Genomic DNA, 20,661 nt, shown 5'->3' on the forward strand with positions numbered 1-20,661 from the left:
AGAGATGGACTAAATGACTTCGAATAAAGAGATGAATATGAGTATTCTGTAGGGGGAGGAGGGACGAGGAAATGTGGTGGTTTAGATCTGGTGTGTTCTCAAAGGTGTCCTACATGCAGAGGTGAGATATTTAGTAGGAAATTGAATCATGGGGACACTGTAACAGTCATTAGTGGATTGATCCATGGATCAGTTTAGAGCTAAATGTGCCATTACCACGTGCAAACTCCTACCCAAATTCCCTTCTCACTCTGCTTTCTGGTCACCATGAGATGAGTAGATTTTCCCTGGCGGAGCTATGAAGTCCCTTCTACCTAGGAGCCAGTTAATCAGGGACTAGGAACACGAACCATATTGAGGCAGCCCACCTGCCAAAATCAATCCAAATTGGGTCCAAAAATCAAAAAGACACCAGAGGACTTAAGGGAAATAAAAAACCACACGTTTAATTTAGCTGGACAGCGACGTAGTCCCTAGTAGCAACTAGAAGACTAGTGCCCTGACTGGGAGGGGTTTGGGGTATTTAAAGCCTAAAACCACAGGAATTTGCTTTGTTACATCGTATCTTGATGGATATCAGATAATAGTTACACAGCTGAGACCACAGGGAAAAACAGCTCTGGGGGGATGTTTTGAGGTTATTTACAACTCTGGGGGAAGTTTTGAAGTTATCTCCTGACCATGGTTGTACAAACATTCCTGGGAAATTTTAACCACAAGGGTTCAGTTACAGGCCAACAAGGTTTAGCAAAGTTGGCATATTACAAAACAGTCAAAGTGGCACTTAGGCTATAGCAAATGAAATAGTTGTATTTCATAACTTACAACATTTTCCCCATTTTGTGTCCAAATCCTTGGCCTTAAGGGTTTTGGGGTACCAACGCATATGCCTGATGGCGCATCATCATAAGCTTGATGCTCTGCATTTGCCTGATATAGGCAGTTATTTTATTTATTATGCATGGGCCTATTGTAACAGCTAGTAGAAAAATCATGATCGGCCCCATAAGGTCACTATTAAGCTAGTGAGCTGTGGGGAAAAGTTAAACATTTGTTCTATCCAACCAGGAGCCTCTTGCCTTAATTCTTCTCTTTCTAAGAGGCTCCATTGTAAGTCTGCCATATTCTGCCTGACTATCCCAGATTTGTTAACATACAGACAACACTGCTCTCCTAAGGTAGGCAAAGTCCTCCTTTTTCTGACAACAGTAAGTCTAGTCCTCGGTGGTTTTGGAGGGCCACTTTTGCCAAAGAGTCTATAGAATCCTCTAAGGCAGTTATGGTGCTCTGTATTTGCCTCAGCCCTTCATCCATCTGTCTACCTAACGAATCATAGTGGTGGAGGTTGACTCCCAGTGAGGTAGCTCCCATTCCCAGGGCTGAGAAGATGGTTATCCCAGCTATGGTGGGGAGGACTGAGCTTCTTCTAGTTTTTCCTTGATTGGAGTGGGTAAGAGCCTTATCTCCTCCCTCCTTTGGGTGCCAATATACCCTGGGAAATACCTAGGTTAAGACACAGATTTCATCTCTTTTTGTAGTAACCTTCTGCTTAGACACACATGTGACCCATCCTGAAGTGCAGGCCCACCAGTGGTCTGTTGGGGTGGTTATGTATTGATTATCTCCACCTTCCTGAATAGCAATGGACATAGTAGCATTACAATATCTAGGGGGTGTGGTGGAAATATATGCAGGTCCCTTCTGTTCCCATCAAATCTATATTTTCCCATAAGGCCCAAGGGCTCTTTATTTGACAGCAAGAGTTGATGTTTGAGGAGGACAATTGAGCTAGAGAGGCATTTAATTTACTATATCCCTCAAGTAGTGGTAGGTCATAAGCTAAGCAAAGCCAGCATGGGGTACTGAGATTATTGTTAAGTGAGGTATTTAACAGCTGGGATACTAACTCCAAAGGCTGGAATATATCAATCATAGAGGGGGCTCTAAGAGTTATTGGGGTGTTCTCTGGGATGGGGCTAACAAGAGGGGGATGAGGAGTTTCTGAGCTTTTATGGAGCTTGACTTTGGGAGGTGGTCTCTCTGGAATATGTTTGATAGTAAACTTTGTGCCTGGATCATATCCTGCCTTATAAACCTTAAGAACATAGTTAAGCCCTTGTTGCCACTTTTGCTCAGGAAGTCTAAGGAAAGTCAGCTGAATGGGGATACATTCTGTGGGGCTTTCACAATTATTAGGTCCCTCTAGTCTCTGTAGGGTGAGATATTGTTCAGAGGTGTAGTAGCCATCCAGCCCCCAGGTGACACAGGACCACGAATAACAATACTGCTGCTCAGGATCAGAAGAACAGTAGGAACTATATGCAGGTTGACTCTTAGGGCATATGTATAGCAACATTTGATCAACTCAGTTCTTGAGTTGGTCCCAAAGCAGGCGGTTTTTTTTTTAAACATCTTTACATAATCAAAGCCCACATACTTTTCATACATTTTCCCAAAGAGAACACAAAGATCAATGGTGACCTGATTTTGATTTCCAGAGCTTCTTCCCAACTCCTGTTGTGTTATTTCATCATAGATAAGCCAATCTCCCTGTCCAGGGAGTACAGTCACACTCAGATAATAGACAATAAGCACAGAGGAAAAACATGTTTAAGATAGCTAGGAATGCTTGGTTAACTTTAGCTTTCACAGGTTACTGGTCCAATGTATAGTCCAATTGTCCTGCGAGGATTGGTTTCCTTGGGTATCCAAAACTTTGACATGAGTGTGATGAATCCAGGGAATCTTGCCAGTCACTTTCACTGCAGTCGGTGTACTGAGTATCATAGTGTAGGGTCCTTCCCAGCGAGGTTCGAGGGTGTCTCGTGGTGACATTTGATGAGAACTGAGGCACCAGGTTCTGCCAGTGGACTGGACTCAAGAGGGGAGTTGCCAGACGGTGTTTCAGCTTAAACAGCCAGTGTATGGAGTTCATTACAGGGTAAAGGGCCTGTAGGGACTTAATAAGATCTTGGTTAGTCAATTCTGCCAGCTTTTCTTCTGAAAGCTTTGGGATAAGGGGAGGGAGTCACCATACATTGCTTCAAAGGGTGACACCCCAGACACATAAGGAGTACATCAAGCTCACAAGAGGACAAAAGGAAGGAAACTTACCAAATTATCGCTGGTTTCCAGAGACAACTTAGTAATCATGTTTTTTAAAGTTTGATTCATCCTCCCTACTTGCCCTGAACTTTGAGGACGGTATGCACAGTGAAGTTTCCAATTAATCTGAAAGGCCTGGGTTAACTTTTGGGTTACCTGGGCTATGAAAGCTGGTCATTGTCAGACCCCAAAGGTAAGGGTAGGCCAAATTGAGGAATAATCTCATATAGTAACTCTTTTACTACAGTGAGAGCTGATTCCGATTGGGTGGGAAATGCTTCCACCCATCCGGTAAAGGTATCAATCATAACTAAAAGGTATTTATGTCCTTGCAGACCTGGCTTCTTCATTTCTGTAAAGTCAATTTCCCAGTGTTCTCCTGGGGAAGTTCCCCCAAAACAAGCCAGCCGTTTTGAGTTAACCAATTGACACTGAGGACATCTGGCACTGGCAGCTGCTGTCAGCTTAGACAATCAAGGTATAAAGAATGGGTCTCAGAAAAGTTCAGCTAGTTTTGATCCTCCCAAGTGAGTGGACTGATGAGCTTGCTGAATAAGCTCTCGTCCAAGGACCTCAGACAGCAAGATTCTCTTATCTGGCAACTGATACCAGCCTCCTGGAATGTCAGGTCTTGCCTGAAGCTGGGCATCCAGATGGAGGTCCTTTTGAGTATACACTGGTTTTGATGTTGGAAGCATCAATAAAAGTGTAGGGGTGGCTTCTATTATTTCCCCTTCTTCAGATCCCAATGGTTTTATGACAACCTCCTTGGCTGCCATATTGGCCAAATTGTTTCCTCTGGTTATGGGGTCATCTCCTTTCTGATGGGCCTTGCAATGTATTATAGCCACTTTCTCAGGTAACCATATTGCTGCCAGCAGGTCCAATATTTGGGGAGCATTTTTTATTTTATCCCCTGCTGAGGTCAGTAGTCCTCTTTCCTGATAGATTGCTCCATGTACATGAACACTAGCGAAGGCATATCTACTATCAATATAAATAAATGTTAATTCACTTACCTTCAGCCAGTTTCAGGGCCTCTGTCAAGGCAATGAGTTCAGCTCACTGAGCAGAAGTGCCAGAGTCCAATCTCTGTGCCCATAAAATTTGGGTCTTGGAAGTCACGGCTGCCCCTGCAATTCGTTTACCTTGGTGCATGTAGCTGCTACCATCTGAGAAGAATTCTGGGACTCCTTTCTGAGGTACATCAGTCAGGTCAGATGGGAGGCTGTGGAAGCTATCAATCAAGGTGGAGCATTTATGGTATAGGGCTGATGGATCCTCATTGGGTAGCAGCGTAGCTGGTTTCAGAGCTGCTGAAGACCTAAGACAACAGAGTCAGGATCTAAAAGCAATGCTTGGTAATGCATTATTCTTGCATTCAATAACCATCAGTCTGGAGGGGCCTGAATGTGGGCCTCAAGTGAGTAACAGGTTATCACTGTGACCTTCTGGCCAAAAGTGAGCTTCTTAGCCTCTTTTATCAGCATAGATACTGCAGCAATGATCCTCAGGTAGGGTGGCCAGCTGGCAGCCACTGTGTCCAACTTTTTAGAGAGATAGGCTATAGGCCTCTGCCAAGGTCCTAGCTCCTGGGTTATTACTCTCTTTGCAATCCCTCTCAATTCATCCACATACAGGAAAAATGGCTTATTTATGTTAGGGAGTCCCAGTGCGCGAGCATCCACCAGAGCCTGTCTTAATTGTCAAAAGGCTGTCTCTTGCATGTCTGTCCATTGCAGTGGACCCTGCATCTGCCCTTTTAAAGAATTCTATGATGCCCATTATGGCTTGACTGTTATCTTCTTTGGAAGTCCTATAAGGTCTCCAGTGTGGGTTTTATTGGTCTTGTTCTGTACTGTTTTGTTCAATTCTGTTATACCAGATGATACACACAACTCTTTTTAAGATAGCAAGAAGCATAATGGTAACCATTGTTGATCACCTAGTAATCTCTTCTTGCATTGTATACTATGTCCATCCTCCTGTTCTAACTGACTATGTTTTGCTTTGTCACATTGGGGTCTTTTTTTGTTCTGTTCTGTTTTGTTTTGTTTTGTTTTGTTTTCCTCTTCAAAGAAAAACTGTGGGAGTAATAAAACCCAAAATGTGTAATTTTTATCATAAAAAAGAGAGGAAAGAAAGTGATCTAAAGGACATAACTGCATGTATATTTAAGTGTATAGGATAGAAAACCATATCACTGAGTTTTTGTTGGATCATTGAACAGAACTGTCTGCAATCTCACTGAATTAATGTCCACATTGTATGCTTTAATTTTGTAATATGGACAACTGTTTCTGAGATGACAATATGTAATCTATTAACTAGTGATTTCTTACTGTATATTTTTTCTCTTGAAATTCTGTATTACTTGTACCCTTTTACTGGTTTTTTGTTTTGTTTTGTTTTTCTCTTTAAATAAAAAAAAAGTCATACAGTGGCTGAGCTATTTCAGCAAAGTTTAATATCCAAAGCCTACAATATCCAGCTGCACCAAGGAACTCACGGACTTGCTTCTTGGTCCTTGGTGCCAGTATTTGCAGAATGGCTTGGACCCTTTTATTTGAGAGGGTCCTCTTTCCCCCTTGCAATTGATACCCCTGATAAGTCACTGTCTGTTGGCATATCTGTGCCTTCTTTGCTGACACCTTATATCCCAAATCATTTAAAGTTATTAACAAGTCCTTGGTTGCTTCCTTGCAATCTTCAAAGATTTTGGTGATCACTAATGAGTCATCTACATACTGCAAAAGTGTGACCTCTTTCTGGTACCCCATCAAATCTCTAGCCAAGGCTTCATCAAATAAAGTGGGAGCATTCTTATAGCCTTGTGGTCAACGTGTCCAAGTCAATTGTTCAGTTACTCCAGTCCCCTGATCAGTCCATTCAAAAGCAAAAATGGGTTGACTTACTGGGGCCACTGGGAGAGTGAAGAAGGCATCTTTAGGTCCAAGACTGAGTACCAGATGTGTTCTGGGCCCAGAAGTCTCAGTAGGGTGTAGGGATAAGGAACCGTAGGATGCAGGGTAACCACTCACCTGTTGACTTCCCAGAGATCTTGTACTGGCTGGTAGTCCCCAGCTTTGGGACTGGGAGTAGTGGCATGTTCCAGGGAGAAACATAAGGCACAAGGATTTTATTATCTTTTAATCTAGCCATATGTATAGCAATCCCTTGGTGGGCCTGCAACCTTATTGGATATTAGCTAAGGCAGATGGCAGATACCTGGGGCAGCAACTCTATTACTAGAAGAACTTGGTTTACAACCAGGCCTGGGGGGTTATTTTCAGCCCAGACCCCCAGTATCTCCATTTGCCAAGCCTAAAGGAGGTGGCTGTTAGTTCCTGGAGTGGGGTCATTTCCCAGCAAGAGATGATTTTTCCCTTCAGGTAGGAAGGCAAACACCTTGATTTGTTCCTTGTGAGTTGCCCCTAGAGTCAGTTGTGGGGCTTCTGTCTGAAAACTCAATTGGACCTTTAACTTACAGAAAAGGTCTCTTCCTAGCAGTGGATTGGGGCATTTCTGGACCCACAGAAATTCATGCATAGTGGTATTTTTTCCAGGGCAAGTCAACTGGGCCATTACCTTCAGCTATGACTCTCGTCCTCTGGTGCCGCTGACCGCATCCACTTTGTTATTAGTCAGAGTCTAATGACTGAATTAGAACAGAATATGTGGCACCCATTTCCACCAAGAAATTTACTGGTTTTCCCCCCACTTGCAGAGTTATCCGGGGCTGGGGGGGGCATCTGAGCCCTGACACCCTCATTGTTGACTTAACAAAGCCTTGGCATCCTTTTCCCTTTTTGCCTTTAATTTGGGGCAGTCCTTTTGCCAGTGTCCCAAGTTCTTTACAGTTGGCACACTGATCTTTCTCAAGTGGGGTTCGCTTCTTTCCTGTCTCTCTCTGCTTTCCTCCTTGCAGTTGTTTAGTTTCCCTTTCACATAATAATTCCAATTCCTTGGTCATCTTTTTATTGTTCTCTCCTAGTGAGGTTTCCCAGCTCTCCCTGATATCAAACACCTTATGAGTTATTTCTACCAGCTGGCTCAAAGGCATCCTTTCAACTTTTGTAATTTCTTTTTAGCATCAGGGGCTGACTGGGACACAAAAACCATATTAATAGCTCTTGCATTTTCGCGTACACTTGAGTCAATTGGAGTGAATAATCTATAAGCCTCTAGGAGGCACTCTAGGAATGCTGATGGGGATTCATCAGCCAATTGCCTTACCTCCAATACCTTGGACAAATTCATGGGCTCCTTAGTGGCCCCACGCAGTGCAGCTAGGAATAACTGGTAATATTTAGACAGAGCCTTCTTACCTCCAAATATATTGGGATCCCCATCAGGGCGGGACAAGGGGAAGACAAGCTCCACTTCTTGGGGGTCATCTGTTGGGACCTCTTTTCGTCCCAAGGCAGGGATACCAGTGCAGTCCTCAGAAGTGAAGAGAACTCTCAGAATCTGCTGACAGTCATCCCAAGTGGGACTATGGGTGGAGAAAAGACTCCATTAAACTGGTTAGATTCTCAGGGTCTTTGGAGAAAGGGGGGTTTTGACCCTTCCAGTTATAGAGATCAGAGGTGGCTAAAGGAGTGTATACAAAGATGGACTCTCAGGATCTCTGGGGTTTGGAATCTCTTGGAGGGGACAGAGGGGTGCTGGTGCTGTGGTGCTGTCAGGAGAAGGCGGGCAAGGTCTACTGCAGTACGAATGGCGCAAGGAGAGTGGGAAGGACTGTCCTGGGGTGCAGGAGAGGGTGTCGGGTAGGAGGGTAAGAGGGAGGAAAGAGGAGATTGTCTACGGGTCTTCAGCTGAAGGTAGAACCGGTGGCACGGAGGGCAGGGAGTCGGGCCACGGTCATCTCCATCTTTAGCGTGTGAGGGATCCACAGCGGGGCGTCATGGATGAGGTCTCTCCAAATTGGAATGTAAACAATCTGATGCAGGTGAGAAGAGGCCCAAGAACCTAATTACGGACCGACTATGTATCCCCATATCACATGACCCAGTCGGCGGCCACACGCCCTGTGTACCCATCGGCCACTCCTGGGAGGCAAAAATCGTTAATCTTCCCTTGAAAACAGGCTCCCCATATTCTCTGGCAGGCCTTTTAAATTCTTTAAAGTGTTCTAAGACAAGGCCAAGGGGAGTGGGGGAGAGGGAGCCTTTTTAGCATTAGTCTGTCCCATTTCTGCCTGCTGTAGTTCCCTGTGAGAAGAGGAAATCAATAGAAAAGTTTACTGAGTACAGAAAAAGGCAAAATAACAAAGAAAAGACCACAATGATCGGGATCCTCTTCCTTTGGTCTGGGCACCAGCTGGAGGTCAAAGGAGACCTGTGGGCACCCTCGGGGCGACCAAATGGTTGGCAGTCAGTCCAAGAGCACATGTAATCTCTCCGGAGGCGTCCTAGAAAGGGAAAGTTAGAACAAAGAGGCGAGAGATGAGACAAAACTACACAGAACAAAGACACAAAATGCAAACAAAAAGCACGAACATAAAATCACCAGTACTGGCAAAAATTCAAAACAGTTTTTCTCTAGCTCTAGCAGGAAAAATGTAAATATTAGGCTGGAGGCTTCCCCTCAAATTCTAATATCAAAGTGGAGTGTAGCCCTGCTGGGGTCTAGGATCCAAATGAGCCAAAAGACTCCAAAGCAGACGATCCAGGATTGCCAACAAGGATCTGACAAAGGCCAGGGCATCCCCTCCTAAAACAAGACTTTGTGGTACGATTCCCAAATCAAAGGGAGAGCCTCTAGTACTTACTCTTTACCAATCGGTCCTCTGGAATTTGCGCCAGTGGGCTGTTATTCCATCCCGGACGAGCCCCCAAATGAGGCAGCCCCCTGCCAAAATCAATCCAAGTTGGATCCAAAAATCAAAAAGACACTAGAGGACTTAAGGGAAATAAAAAACCACATGTTTAATTTAGCTGGCCAGCGACATAGTCCCTAGTAGCAATTAGGAGACTAGTGCCCTGACTGGGAGAGGTTTGGGGTATTTAAAAAGCCTAAAAACCACAGGAATTTGCTTTGTTACATCATATCTTGATGGACATCAGGTGATAGTTACACAGCGAGACCACAAGGAAAAACAGCTCTGGGAGGATGTTTTGAGGTTATTTGCAACAATGGGGGAAGTTTTGAGGTTATCTCCTGTCGTTGGTTGTACAAATATTCCTCGGAAATTTTAACCACAAGGGTTCAGTTACAGGTCAATAAGGTTTAGCAAAGTTGGTGCATTACAAAACAGTCAAAGTGACACTTAGGCTATAGCAAATGAAATAGTTATTTTTCATAGTTATTTTCTAGTTATTTTCATAGAAAATAGTTATTTTCTCTAGTTTATCTTTAATGTGATTACAATGCTAAGTTCAATTTCCTGTTCTTGAAAGACACTGAGACAGAACCCCTGAGTTAAACAGCATGTCGATTCCTGACCCAAAAAAACTGTTAGATACAAAGCAATTCATTTGACATTGTTATGATTTTGGAAGTTGCTTTCAAAATAGACAATAAACACAATGATAAATGTCTTTCATTATATGAACTTGAGTAGGTTTGGGTGAGAGATTTTCTGTCATCAGATGTCACAAAAATGTGAGGATCTTAAAGACTCGGGATTAAAAAAGAACCATGTGATAGAAACTGTTGGAAAAATACTGTGTCTGTTTTACTTAATTCTAGCTATTTCCTTATTTCTATCACTTTTTACCTACCATGTCATTATAAAATGTACCATTCAGGTTCTGTTTCATCCGCTATTGACTTAGTACTAAGTGTGACAGAAAAACAAGGAAACCTGGAATTGAGCTTCAATACTGATTAAATTGCTGCGTACCTAGAAAATAATTTTCTCTTCAGAATAAAAAAACAGAAATGTTTGTTAAGTATAACACATCTGAGGATGAAACCAAGACAATACAGATATATAATAAATATTAATGTCCTATCACACAGAAGAAATTGGGCTGGTTATTATAACAATTTGATACATAATTCTGAACCACAAAGAGAAATTTCCATAAGTTCAAGCATAAGTATAGGTGCTGATTTCCAGTTAAAATGATTGGGATTTTTAAATTGGATTTAAATATTTACATTAAATCTTATTGACTTATATAAAAAAGTAATAGTTTGTATTTTACCAAGATTACTGTTTGAAAAGTTAGCTTTTTGAAAGCATCAATATGTATAAATTTTAAACACATTTAATTGTGAACAAACATTTTATGATTTTGCTGATTATATTAAGGTGATTTTAAAGGTGAATTTGATTTTATAAAAATATGGAGTGTGTTATATACATGACATGGGTTTAAAGTACTTTAAGAACATGATTAGAAAAAGTCACTTAAATTTTCTATTGTCAAAAGGGGATTGTGACATTAGTGGAGTAGCATTGGTAGTACAGACCTAACAGAATTTTGACATTAATATTTATTTATAAGCTCTACACTGGAAACCTGAAGGAGGGATTCTTTCTTTTAATTTTTTTTTATTTCCAAGAGGATAAAACAAAACCTAATAAAAAAGAACAAAGCAGATATGAAGCAAACAATGTAAGTGACACAGATTTCAAAGCAAGACAACAAGAATCCACAGTAGCTACCATAATGTCTCTTGTTTTCTTCTAAACAGTCATCTATATCTTTACAGACAATGAATTCATACAAAAAATAGTATAAAACTCATCAGAGCAGAGTAATGAAGGCATTACAGGCCTTCAAAACTAGACAATAGGAAAATCAACAATGGCTACTGTGTTGTCTCTTGTTCTCTTCAAAATAGCTGTCCATACCTTCATATATGTTGAAATTAAATAAAGCAAAACAGACTAGAACCACTCTAAACAAAGAATAAAAGCATTACTAGATTTCACAGCATGACGATAAAGAATCAGAAATGGATACCATAATGTCTCTTTTTCCTTAAAATAGGTGCTCATTTCATCATGCATAATATAATCAGTTCTCTAAATTGTTTAGGAGAAGTTCTAAGCATGTATAAGCCTCTACATGTATACCTATCCTTTCTGCATTAGAGAGGGGAAAACAAAACAAAACAAATTGCTGGAAAAATAAGAAACAGAAAGACAAATAAATAAAAATAGCAAAGATCCCCAAAAATGATAGGCCTTCAAAACAAAGTGGTAGGAACAGAACTAACGTTGTTACTTTACATAGTGATCTTCAAAAGAGTTCCTCAGATCACCAGACACAAACATGCAAAATTGTTCCAGTCCTAAGAATGTTAACTCTTTTGTTCCAAGAACTTACAGTATTTGTAAAATCATCTTACCTAGAAGGAGTGATTCTTATCCTATGGTTTACATCTTCATTTCCCCTCAAAGCCTCACTGAATAGTGGTAGGGCTTTTGTGAGTGATTGTATCATGGGTGTGTGACAGTGGATCATAGGTACATAATACTAAGTTAGTGTAGTTATTTTGAGTCAAGGTCTCACTAGGTCACACAGTTGTTTCTAGGCTGGAATTGAATGAGAAGAATTTTATTAAGAAAACTGGCTCACATAATTATGAAGGCTAAGAAGTTCCATGACACACTATCTGTATACTGAGATCCCAGTAGTATGGTTCTTTCTAAGTACAATAACCTAAGTGACAGACAGAGGAGGGGTTTAGGAAGACACTGCTCTAAATTTTGGAATGTAAAGACTAGAGATCCTGGAATGTAAAGACCAGAGATCCTAGATCAGGAGTAGAGGAAGACTATATCCCAAGCTCTATAAGAGGAGAGAGATCCGTCTGTCTTTCCCCTGGTTTTGTTCTTTGGGCCACAAGCTGATTGAATAGTGCTCACTCACACAGAAGGTATCTTCCCTCTTTAATTCACATAATCTTAGTGCCAATCATTTCTGGAAACAATCTCATAGATATATGAAAAATAATGCCTTAGTTTCTAGGCATTTCTTAATCTAGTTAATTCAATATCTAAACTTATCATAATAATAACTAGTATTTTTTACTACAAAATAGCATATCCTAATACTAATACTAATAATTTCAAACACTTGAATTGTATGACTATAGTTCTGTTAGAAAAAGAAAATATAAAATATTCTGTGAACAGTTTGAGCCATCTGCAAAAATTATAGTAAATAACTCATATAATCAGTGGTTAAATTTCTTAATCTAACTGACTTCTAAAGTATTTTATGTAAAAGTTCTTTGTACAGAAAAACAACACAAAACATCAATCACATATACTTTTACAAAGAGTATCACATTAAATCTCACTTAAAAATTTTTATTTTAAAAAACAAAACAGAAAAAAGATAGAAATGATACAAAATTTCACAAAAGAAAAATAGTACTAAATTAACACATTACATTGCATATTTTTATTTCAATTGTTCAGGTTATAAAATCTAGGCACAAGTGATCAATCAAACAATGATAGCACAAACTGTTTTTGATGAAAAAATAGAGATTACTAGTATAGTTATCTATGTAGAATACATATATATACATACATTTATATATGTTTACCAACAAACATGAAATGGAAAGGGAAGCAATTCCTCCTAACTCATTCCTGGAAGCAAGTATCACCTTCTAATCAAAACCAAGGAAAGACCCAACTCAAAAAGAGAACTCTAGGCCAATCTCACTAATGAACATTAATGTAAAAATTCTCAATAAAATACTGGCAAAAAGAATGCAGCAAATTGTCAAAAAGATTATACAACATGACCAAGTGAGATTAATTCCAGGAATTCAAGGATACTTTAACACACACTGATCAACAAATATAAAACACCATATCAATAGAGCCAAAGACAAAAATCACATGATCATCTTAATAGATGCAGAAAAAGTTCTCACTTAAATTTTCTGAGACACATAGTTCTTTGACAAATTACTTGATTTTAAGAGACACTAAGAAACCCATTGCTAATTCTGTAGCATTACTATATAAACATCTAGCAATATATTCAGAGTGATAGTAGTCTAGTCTCTTATGTTCAATTTCAGCATATGTAAAGATAAGGACAGCTACTATGAAGAGAATGAGAAACATTATAGTAGTCATTACTGACTTCCCCCATGTCAGGCCTTAAAGACCTAAAATGCCTTCATCATCCTATAATGATTTGATTAGTTCCATAATGTTCAATATGTATTCAGTGTGTGTGAAGATGGGTACAACTATTTGGAAGAAAACTAGAGACAATAAGATAGACAGTGAAGAAACCAGTGGACTTGCTTTGAAATCCGTGTTTCTTAAAATTGTTTCCTTGGGGCTGGGGATTTAGCTCAGCGGCATAAGCGCCTGCCTTGCAAGCAGGCAGTTGTGAATTTGATCCCTGGTACCGATAAAAAAAGACAAAAAAAAAAAAGTTTCCTTATGATCTGTTTTGTTCTGTTTTGTTATATCTAATCTTATCCTTTTTAAAATTAAAAAAAATTAAAAAAAAGAAAAATTACTTGATTTTAAATTTATGCTAAATGAAGGTGTCTCACTTACTTTGAAAAATCTAAATCTTTGATCTTTCCAGTTAAGATTCTTTGTATTTTCATATAAATATTCTATGATCTGAATTTTAAAATGATAAAAATTTGATATTGCATAAGTTGATTTTTAATATTAATTTTTTGAAGACATTCTTTTTAATTTAACATAAATATTACATTTTAACACCTGATATTAAAAATAAATTGAAATATACTAGCAATAAAAAGGATATTTAGAAGTTATTATTTAGTGTGCAGAAAGTACCACAACTAAAAAATCTGATATATTAGTATCTTTAATTTTTTATTGACCTCTGGAGAAAAAGGTTAAGTATATTTAATGGTATTTTCTATAAAGAATATCTATTATTAACTTAAAATATTCATGCTTTACTTTTAGATGATGATTACGATACTTAGTATTTTGGCTTTTGCCTGAGTAAAGAAGAAGCTTTTCTCTTCTTCTATTAATAAAGTTTAGCAAATATGAAATCATTATTAAGTTGAATATAAGCTTGTCTGTTTTAAATTATTTTATTTCCTTACCATCTTTTTTTTTTTTTTTTTTTTTTTTTGGTCTTTTTCATTTTTATCGGTACCAGGGATCAAACTCACGACTGCCTGCTTGCAAGGCAGGCACTTACGCTGCTGAGCTAAATCCCCACCCCCCTCCTTACCATCTTTGACACCACTAATCGTCAACTTTTGAAAACTGACTTCTACTTTACAGATAATATAGGCATAATAAGGCTATCATAAATCAAGTCTATAATTTCCAGCCTGTTTATCTATTATCACCCATTCATAAATCTACTGCCTATATTACTTGGGATGGACTGCTTTTCATTCTGGCTGTTAGCATCTTCCAATTTTGCTTTAGGAGCTAAGTGACACCCTTTCAAATAGAGTTACATTTTAAAACTATTGAAAAATGAATTTAAATTGTCTTTAAATTAGTAACTATATTTGGAATGGTGTGAATTAAATATGTGCTATATGAAGTATACAAGAATCATTTGAAGGGTGAAATCTGACAGCACTTCAAAAGGTAGTCATTTACCTGAGCAACAAAATAAAAGAATGTTTTAATATTTTAGACAGAAAGCATGTGCATTAAAATGACACAGCCACTTTCTCAGGAGTGACATGATATTGTTAACTGGGAACTCACTGAAAAGCTGAAAAGATGGGTGGTTAATAAAGGCACATGAATGAACATAAATTCATTGACATACTCACTTCTGGTTTGTAAATTATACTAAAGACCATACCTCAATTAAACAAAAAAATTACTGACAGAAAATAATCACTTTGAAATATGAGTTCTCAGAATCAAAGTCACAAAGCCAGATGCTCAAAATTACAGGCGTTGATGTTAAACTGCCCTGTTCCTTTTAGAGACAACTCTAGGCTGACCCTGAGGAAGACAGGGAGTAAGAGCCCCGCCTTATAGGAAGGAAGAGGGCAGGGATGCTACAGGAGGGCAGAGTGGGGTGCTGGTCAGCACTATTTCAAACTCCTGTGTCTAGTTATTAAGATTAGCATTATCATTGATTCAAAAGAAATACGTGTTCAGGATTAGATTCCTAAGGTGAAGCCTTGTGTTTGAGTATACTATGCTGAGTAGAAGGACAGAGATGTTAAAAGATTAGGAAAAGACTCTTGTTATGGAAAACATCAAGAGATATTTCCCTTTTTATTCTATTATAACAACACAGTACATATTTTAATTCATTTATGGTTTTGTAAACTATTTTTAAAATTTTACTAGTACATATTCATAATACGTAAGTGTTACGTTTATCTGGGTAGATGACTCGTGTAAGTAGCACACCTCAATTCTAGTAAGGTCCCTTTTCCTCCCTGTACACTTCCTCAATCTCGTGTTTTCCTTTCCATTTGCAAGTTCACCCCTACATCATGGATAGCCCCCAGGGTACCACTCCCAGTTTTTGGAAATGATTTGCATTTTTATTCCAAAAGTTTCTTGTTCTCTAAACATTGTTTTTTAGGCAAGTGTTACCATTAGAAGTATTGCTGTTCCTAGCAGAAAGACTCATTTTAAAAAATAAAAGTATCTGCATAGTGCAATTTAAAATAAAGACATTAGATAAAGGAGAAGGGGTAATACTAATATGCTCTCAGGAAAGTTCCTCAGTAGCAGCTTAGAAACTTTAGAAAGAGTAGACTTTGGAATCACAAATAGTTATACACTGGACAAAGCCACTAGACAATTAATTTATGCCAACAAACTAGTGTATTTTAATGAAAAAGAAGCAAAGAATTTTATCAAAATCAAAGGAAGTAACTTGATGGGACTCAGCAGTTAAAGTTCGTGTATCTTTGTGGTGATGACTAGAGAAACCTCAAGGATTATCACCTGTACAAATCAACTTTATTGAATCTGCATTCACCACACAGCCCTCCTTAGCATACCATTCTACCTGGAGAACTGCATTAGAGAGATGAAACAAAAAACCCAACAAGAATACCCTCACCCACATACTAGAAAAGGAATAGAAAGGGAAGGAAAGGAAGGGAAGGAGAGGGGTGAGGGGCAAAAGAAGGAAAGCAGAGGGAAGGGAAGGAAGGGAAGCAAAGGGAAGGGGAGGGGAGGGGAGGGGAGGGGAGGGGAGGAAAGGGAAGGGAAGGGAAGGGAAAGATAGATTCAGATTAACAGAAAGAACTTAGAGAACTTGAATTGCTTAGAAAATACATTTCTAAGAACAATGGATAATGGTAGAGACTCTTTGGAAATCAGTGTGGATGTTGCATACAAAATCAAACATATACTTATTTTATAACCCAGGAATTAGGGTTAGGTTTTTCTTTTTCTTTCTTTCTTTCTTTTCTTTTTTTTTTTTTTTTTATTGCTGAGTAGTATTGTACTGCATGGGTTTACCTCTGATTGTACATTCACCCATAAATAGACGTTTACATTAGTTTCTGTTTCAAGTTATTTCACAATGAAGTATTTCTATGTTTTCTAAAATTAAGGAATGTGTTTAAAAGCTAAATATTTAATATTAAGAGCTGACAAACAGTGCTCCTTTTTGGACAATCTATGAAATGGTTATACCCCATGGTCCTAGGAGATAAGGTAAAGCCAAGGGAACATTTCATAATCAGAAAGAGTTGATTTGCTTTGATCAGATTGATACATTGAATGGGTAAAAGATTTTATACTTTTAGGGTACTTAATAGTGATACCGTTGGAGATTATGACAATCATTTTAAAATAGAGGTTTGCTGGTAATTCAGTTATTTAGATGTTTGGTACTAAAAAGTATCAAAACATTTTTGAATTTTAAAATGAGCTTTTAATTAATAAATGGCAGTATTTTTATAATACTGTTGCCACTGTAGAGAAAACTATTTTGTTGTACAGTAGCCAGAAAATATTTACCAAAAATGAATACAATATACCCCTTCAAAAAGAAAATACAGTTTCAATAATCAGTGCAAAAATAAGTGTTCTTTGGGAAAAAAAAGTTTTAGTATACAGAGCAAATTGAAATTTACGTTTCCTGATACTGAGGATCACATCCAGAGACCCTGCACTGAGCTATTTTTTAGACCTTTTAATAATTTTTAATTTTGTGACAGAGTCTTGCTAAATTCCACAGGCTGAAATTGAACTTGTGATTCTCCTGCCTCAGTATCTCAGAGGAAACTGGAAAAATTTTATTACTTTGTTTATTTAAAAAACTATAAACTTGATATTTATAAAAGTATACACCTGCTTGAAAACAATCAAACCTTAACATTCTAGAGTTCCTGAATTGTTTTAAGATCATTAAAAAAATTTTGTGAAGGTTTTTTTCTGCTTTTTGCTCTAATCTTCAAAATATTTTGGGAAAAATTATTTTAAAAATTAAACTCATTAGTGCATTAAAAAAATAACAAGAATAATTTTCTAGTCAAATTTCCATAGGTGTTGGATAACCATTGATTATGACTTGAAACTAGTACTTCATTTTTTTAAGTTTCCTTAATAACCTCTAAAACATATTTTCAGAGTATAAAAGTAATCACAGAAATTCATAGGATGATGTAATGGAAAAATAAAGAAGAAAGATCTCCCCAACTTTAGTTTCTACTTGGTTTATAATTAAGTCATCATAGTGTATACAACATGTTGCTACTTAATATATATTTTATTTAAAATTTTAGAATGGGGGACGACGCCGGGCACTGCCCCGGGTATTCGGGCCGGCTCGCGGGCCCTGCCAGTCTCTGGCGGAGGTGTCCGGCGCGCGGGCAGCCTGCTGGGTGGGCTGAGGGGAGAGCGGGGCGTGCGCAGGCGAGGCGAAGAGAGAGGGAGCCGGTGAGCCACTGCGGCCACAGACTTCCGGGAGAACATGGCGGACAGATAGCAGATACTATGGAGGCTCTCTGAAAGGCTTGGTTCAGAAGTCAGGAATGGTGTGGACTAAGGAGACATAAGCCAGTGGAGATATGCTCTGCTGACTCAGGAACCAACTGGGCTGAGAGAAACCAACTTGGAATGCAGTCCTGGCGCTAAAACAGGAACAGAAAAGCCTCGGTGTGGAGGCTGGACCCCACGCCATTGGAAGCCGCGATTTGGGTTTCCCGCCGCGTGGCTGCTGGCTGCCTCTACATCGGCTCGGCAAGGAGAGAGACGCGCGGAGGCTCTGAGAACGGGAGTCTGCGAAGGGAGTCAAAAACAGGATGGGCAGGGAGGCGTACACTGACGGGGAATTTGCAACCACCAATTCAACTCTACAACTTATGGTGAGGTGAGTGAGAGAAACTGACACTCCACCACAGTTTGACTCCAGCGGAGGACTTTCTGGGCCGGGGCAGTCCTGCGGGACAGGGTGCAGTGGGGACTCCAGCCACACATCCGCCTCTCGGACGGGATTGGTGAAAAGTGCCTGGCCTGCATGACGCTGCTGGCAGACCCAGTAGGCTGGCCCAACCCAGATCCCAGAGCCTGAAGGTGGCTGGGAGGGGTGGGCCCGCGTAGGCTGCCTGATCTGCAACTTCCTGGTGTGCTGTGGTGGGTGGGAACACCTAACCGGAGCAATTCGATCAGGCTGTGGCTGACAGGGAGAGAAGCTGGGTCTCCTATGTAAACTTGCATATGTAAGGAACAGAGAATATGGGAAGAGGCAGCAACAAGAAGGGCTCCTCGGCCCCCAATTCTGAGAAACAGGCAATAGCAGACACTGCACCAATACACATAAAGCACCATATAGAGAGCCTCATAGACCAAATCAGGAATGAAGTTATCAACGACCTGAAGGTAGAAGTATGCAGAATAGTTAGAGAAATGCTAAGCACCACCCAGGAAAAAACAGATGGTGGAATGGAAGAAAAAAAAAAAAGAGGGGAGAATTATTTGATGGAGAAAACAGAGAAAGCATAGAATACGTGAAGCAGGTTCAAAGGGACTACCAAGAAACTAAGAAGTCTATCCAAGACTGGCATAACAGCTTGAAAGAAACTAAGGACAGACTATCTGAATTGGAGGGCAGACTTGTAATATGGGAGAACGAAATGAAAAACTTCTAAAAAATAACAAAGAAACAAACAGCAATAATACAAAGACAAGATGATAAGAGGATCCATAACTTAAGGATTAAGAACATAAAAGAAGAAGTAGGGACACAAACAAGTGAACTACAAAAGCTACTCACAGAAATAATCCAGGAGAATTTTCCTAATTTAGCAAAATGTAAAGATACTCAGATGTATGAGGCATACAGGACCCCAGCTACCTATAACCCAAATAGAGCAACACCCAGGCATATAATAATAAAAATTCCAGAAATTCAATACAAGAACAGAATATTAAAAGCTGTCAGAGACAAGAAACAGACCACTTACAAGGGAACACCCATCAGAATTACAGCAGATTTCTCTGCACAAACCATCAAATCACGAAGAGCATGGGGGGAAATAATTCAAGCTTTGAAAGATAATAATCTCCAGCCAAGATTGAGATATCCTGCACAACTGTCCCTGGAAATTGATGGAAAAACAAGGTGCTTCCAGGATAAATAGGAACTGGGGGAATTTGCAACCACCAATTCAACTCTACAGAAAGTATTGCAGGATATTCTAAAAAAAGAAAAGTACAAAGAACCCAGAAATAGTGGCAGGCAGGCCACAACGAATGGAACAGAGAAGAAAATGAAGAAGACAAACTGACAGCTACTGACAGAAAAAGAGCTCAACAGAAATGAGACAGAGAAGATTGGATGATAGGAACAGCTATTTTGGAGAAAATGACATCTTAATAGGTAATACTGATTTAGTATCATCTTGTTTTGAAGTCTCATCTAGCTTTTGTTCTTCTGTCTCCAATGGTCTAAATAGGTTGTATCTTATTGGATTTTATTATGTACAATAGTATAAGCAAAAACCTTTTAAAGACAAGAAGATTATACAGAAACCATTGTTCATTTTCTGTTAGTCGATTCTAAATACTCTGTAATGCTGTCACTCTCTTAAAAGGTTTTACATTGTTTTGATATACTTAATGCTACAGTATACGAACTTGTACTCAAGGATTTCAAGGAAAGATTCAATATGGTAACTACTTTTGGGTTGGGATTATCTGGTGGTGAAACACTATTCTGCTTAAATGGTTATGTTTTGATCTGCGCTGTTTCGCTGTTATGCCCTCTTTTTTCTCAATCTCCACTCCATTATTTACTTTTTTATTTTTATCTGTTTAATTAAAGGGAAAAAATAGCAGGATATATTATAGTAACCCACTTTGACTTTCTATTATCTCGATTTGAAGCGCTGCATTACTCTCACCATCTTGTTTTTGACTGATGTTCCCCTATTCTGTTTTGATGGATAGTATCAGGTTCGAAAGTTTAGGCATCAGCTGTGAAGATAATGAGATTCATTATAATGCCCATTCTCGTTGACTTTTATCTACTTTTGAAGACCTACAATGTCTCCAATGTTTTGGTTTTGTCGGTTTTGTTCTTTACTGTTTTGTTCAATTGTATTATAACTAATGATATAGGCAATTCTATTAGAGATAGCAGGAGGCATTATGGTAACCATTGTTGATCACCTTGTATTATG

The 20,661-nt window shown here is 39.0% G+C and overlaps 2 long non-coding RNA genes across 11 annotated transcripts in view; one reads left to right on the plus strand and one right to left on the minus strand.

Annotated features, from left to right (window-relative positions):
• LOC101788210 (uncharacterized) overlaps positions 1 to 20,661 on the plus strand; it is a 338,370-nt gene that overhangs the window by 268,089 nt on the left and 49,620 nt on the right. The gene's annotated exons all lie outside the window — the stretch shown is intronic.
• Positions 449 to 9,082, minus strand: LOC134476141 (uncharacterized). Of its 2 annotated transcripts, XR_010047656.1 has the most exons (4): positions 8,882 to 9,082; positions 7,434 to 8,521; positions 6,147 to 6,763; positions 449 to 4,429 (listed from the first exon to the last, which is right to left on the minus strand). It is a non-coding gene; the product is annotated as an uncharacterized LOC134476141 (long non-coding RNA). The 2 variants fall into 2 exon arrangements; XR_010047655.1 differs by having other exon boundaries at positions 449 to 6,763.

Source organism: Cavia porcellus, unplaced genomic scaffold (assembly GCF_034190915.1).
Source record: "Cavia porcellus strain 051 isolate PalLab524CR breed Dunkin Hartley unplaced genomic scaffold, mCavPor4.1 scaffold_5, whole genome shotgun sequence".
In the NCBI taxonomy this organism is placed as follows: Eukaryota; Metazoa; Chordata; class Mammalia; order Rodentia; family Caviidae; genus Cavia; species Cavia porcellus.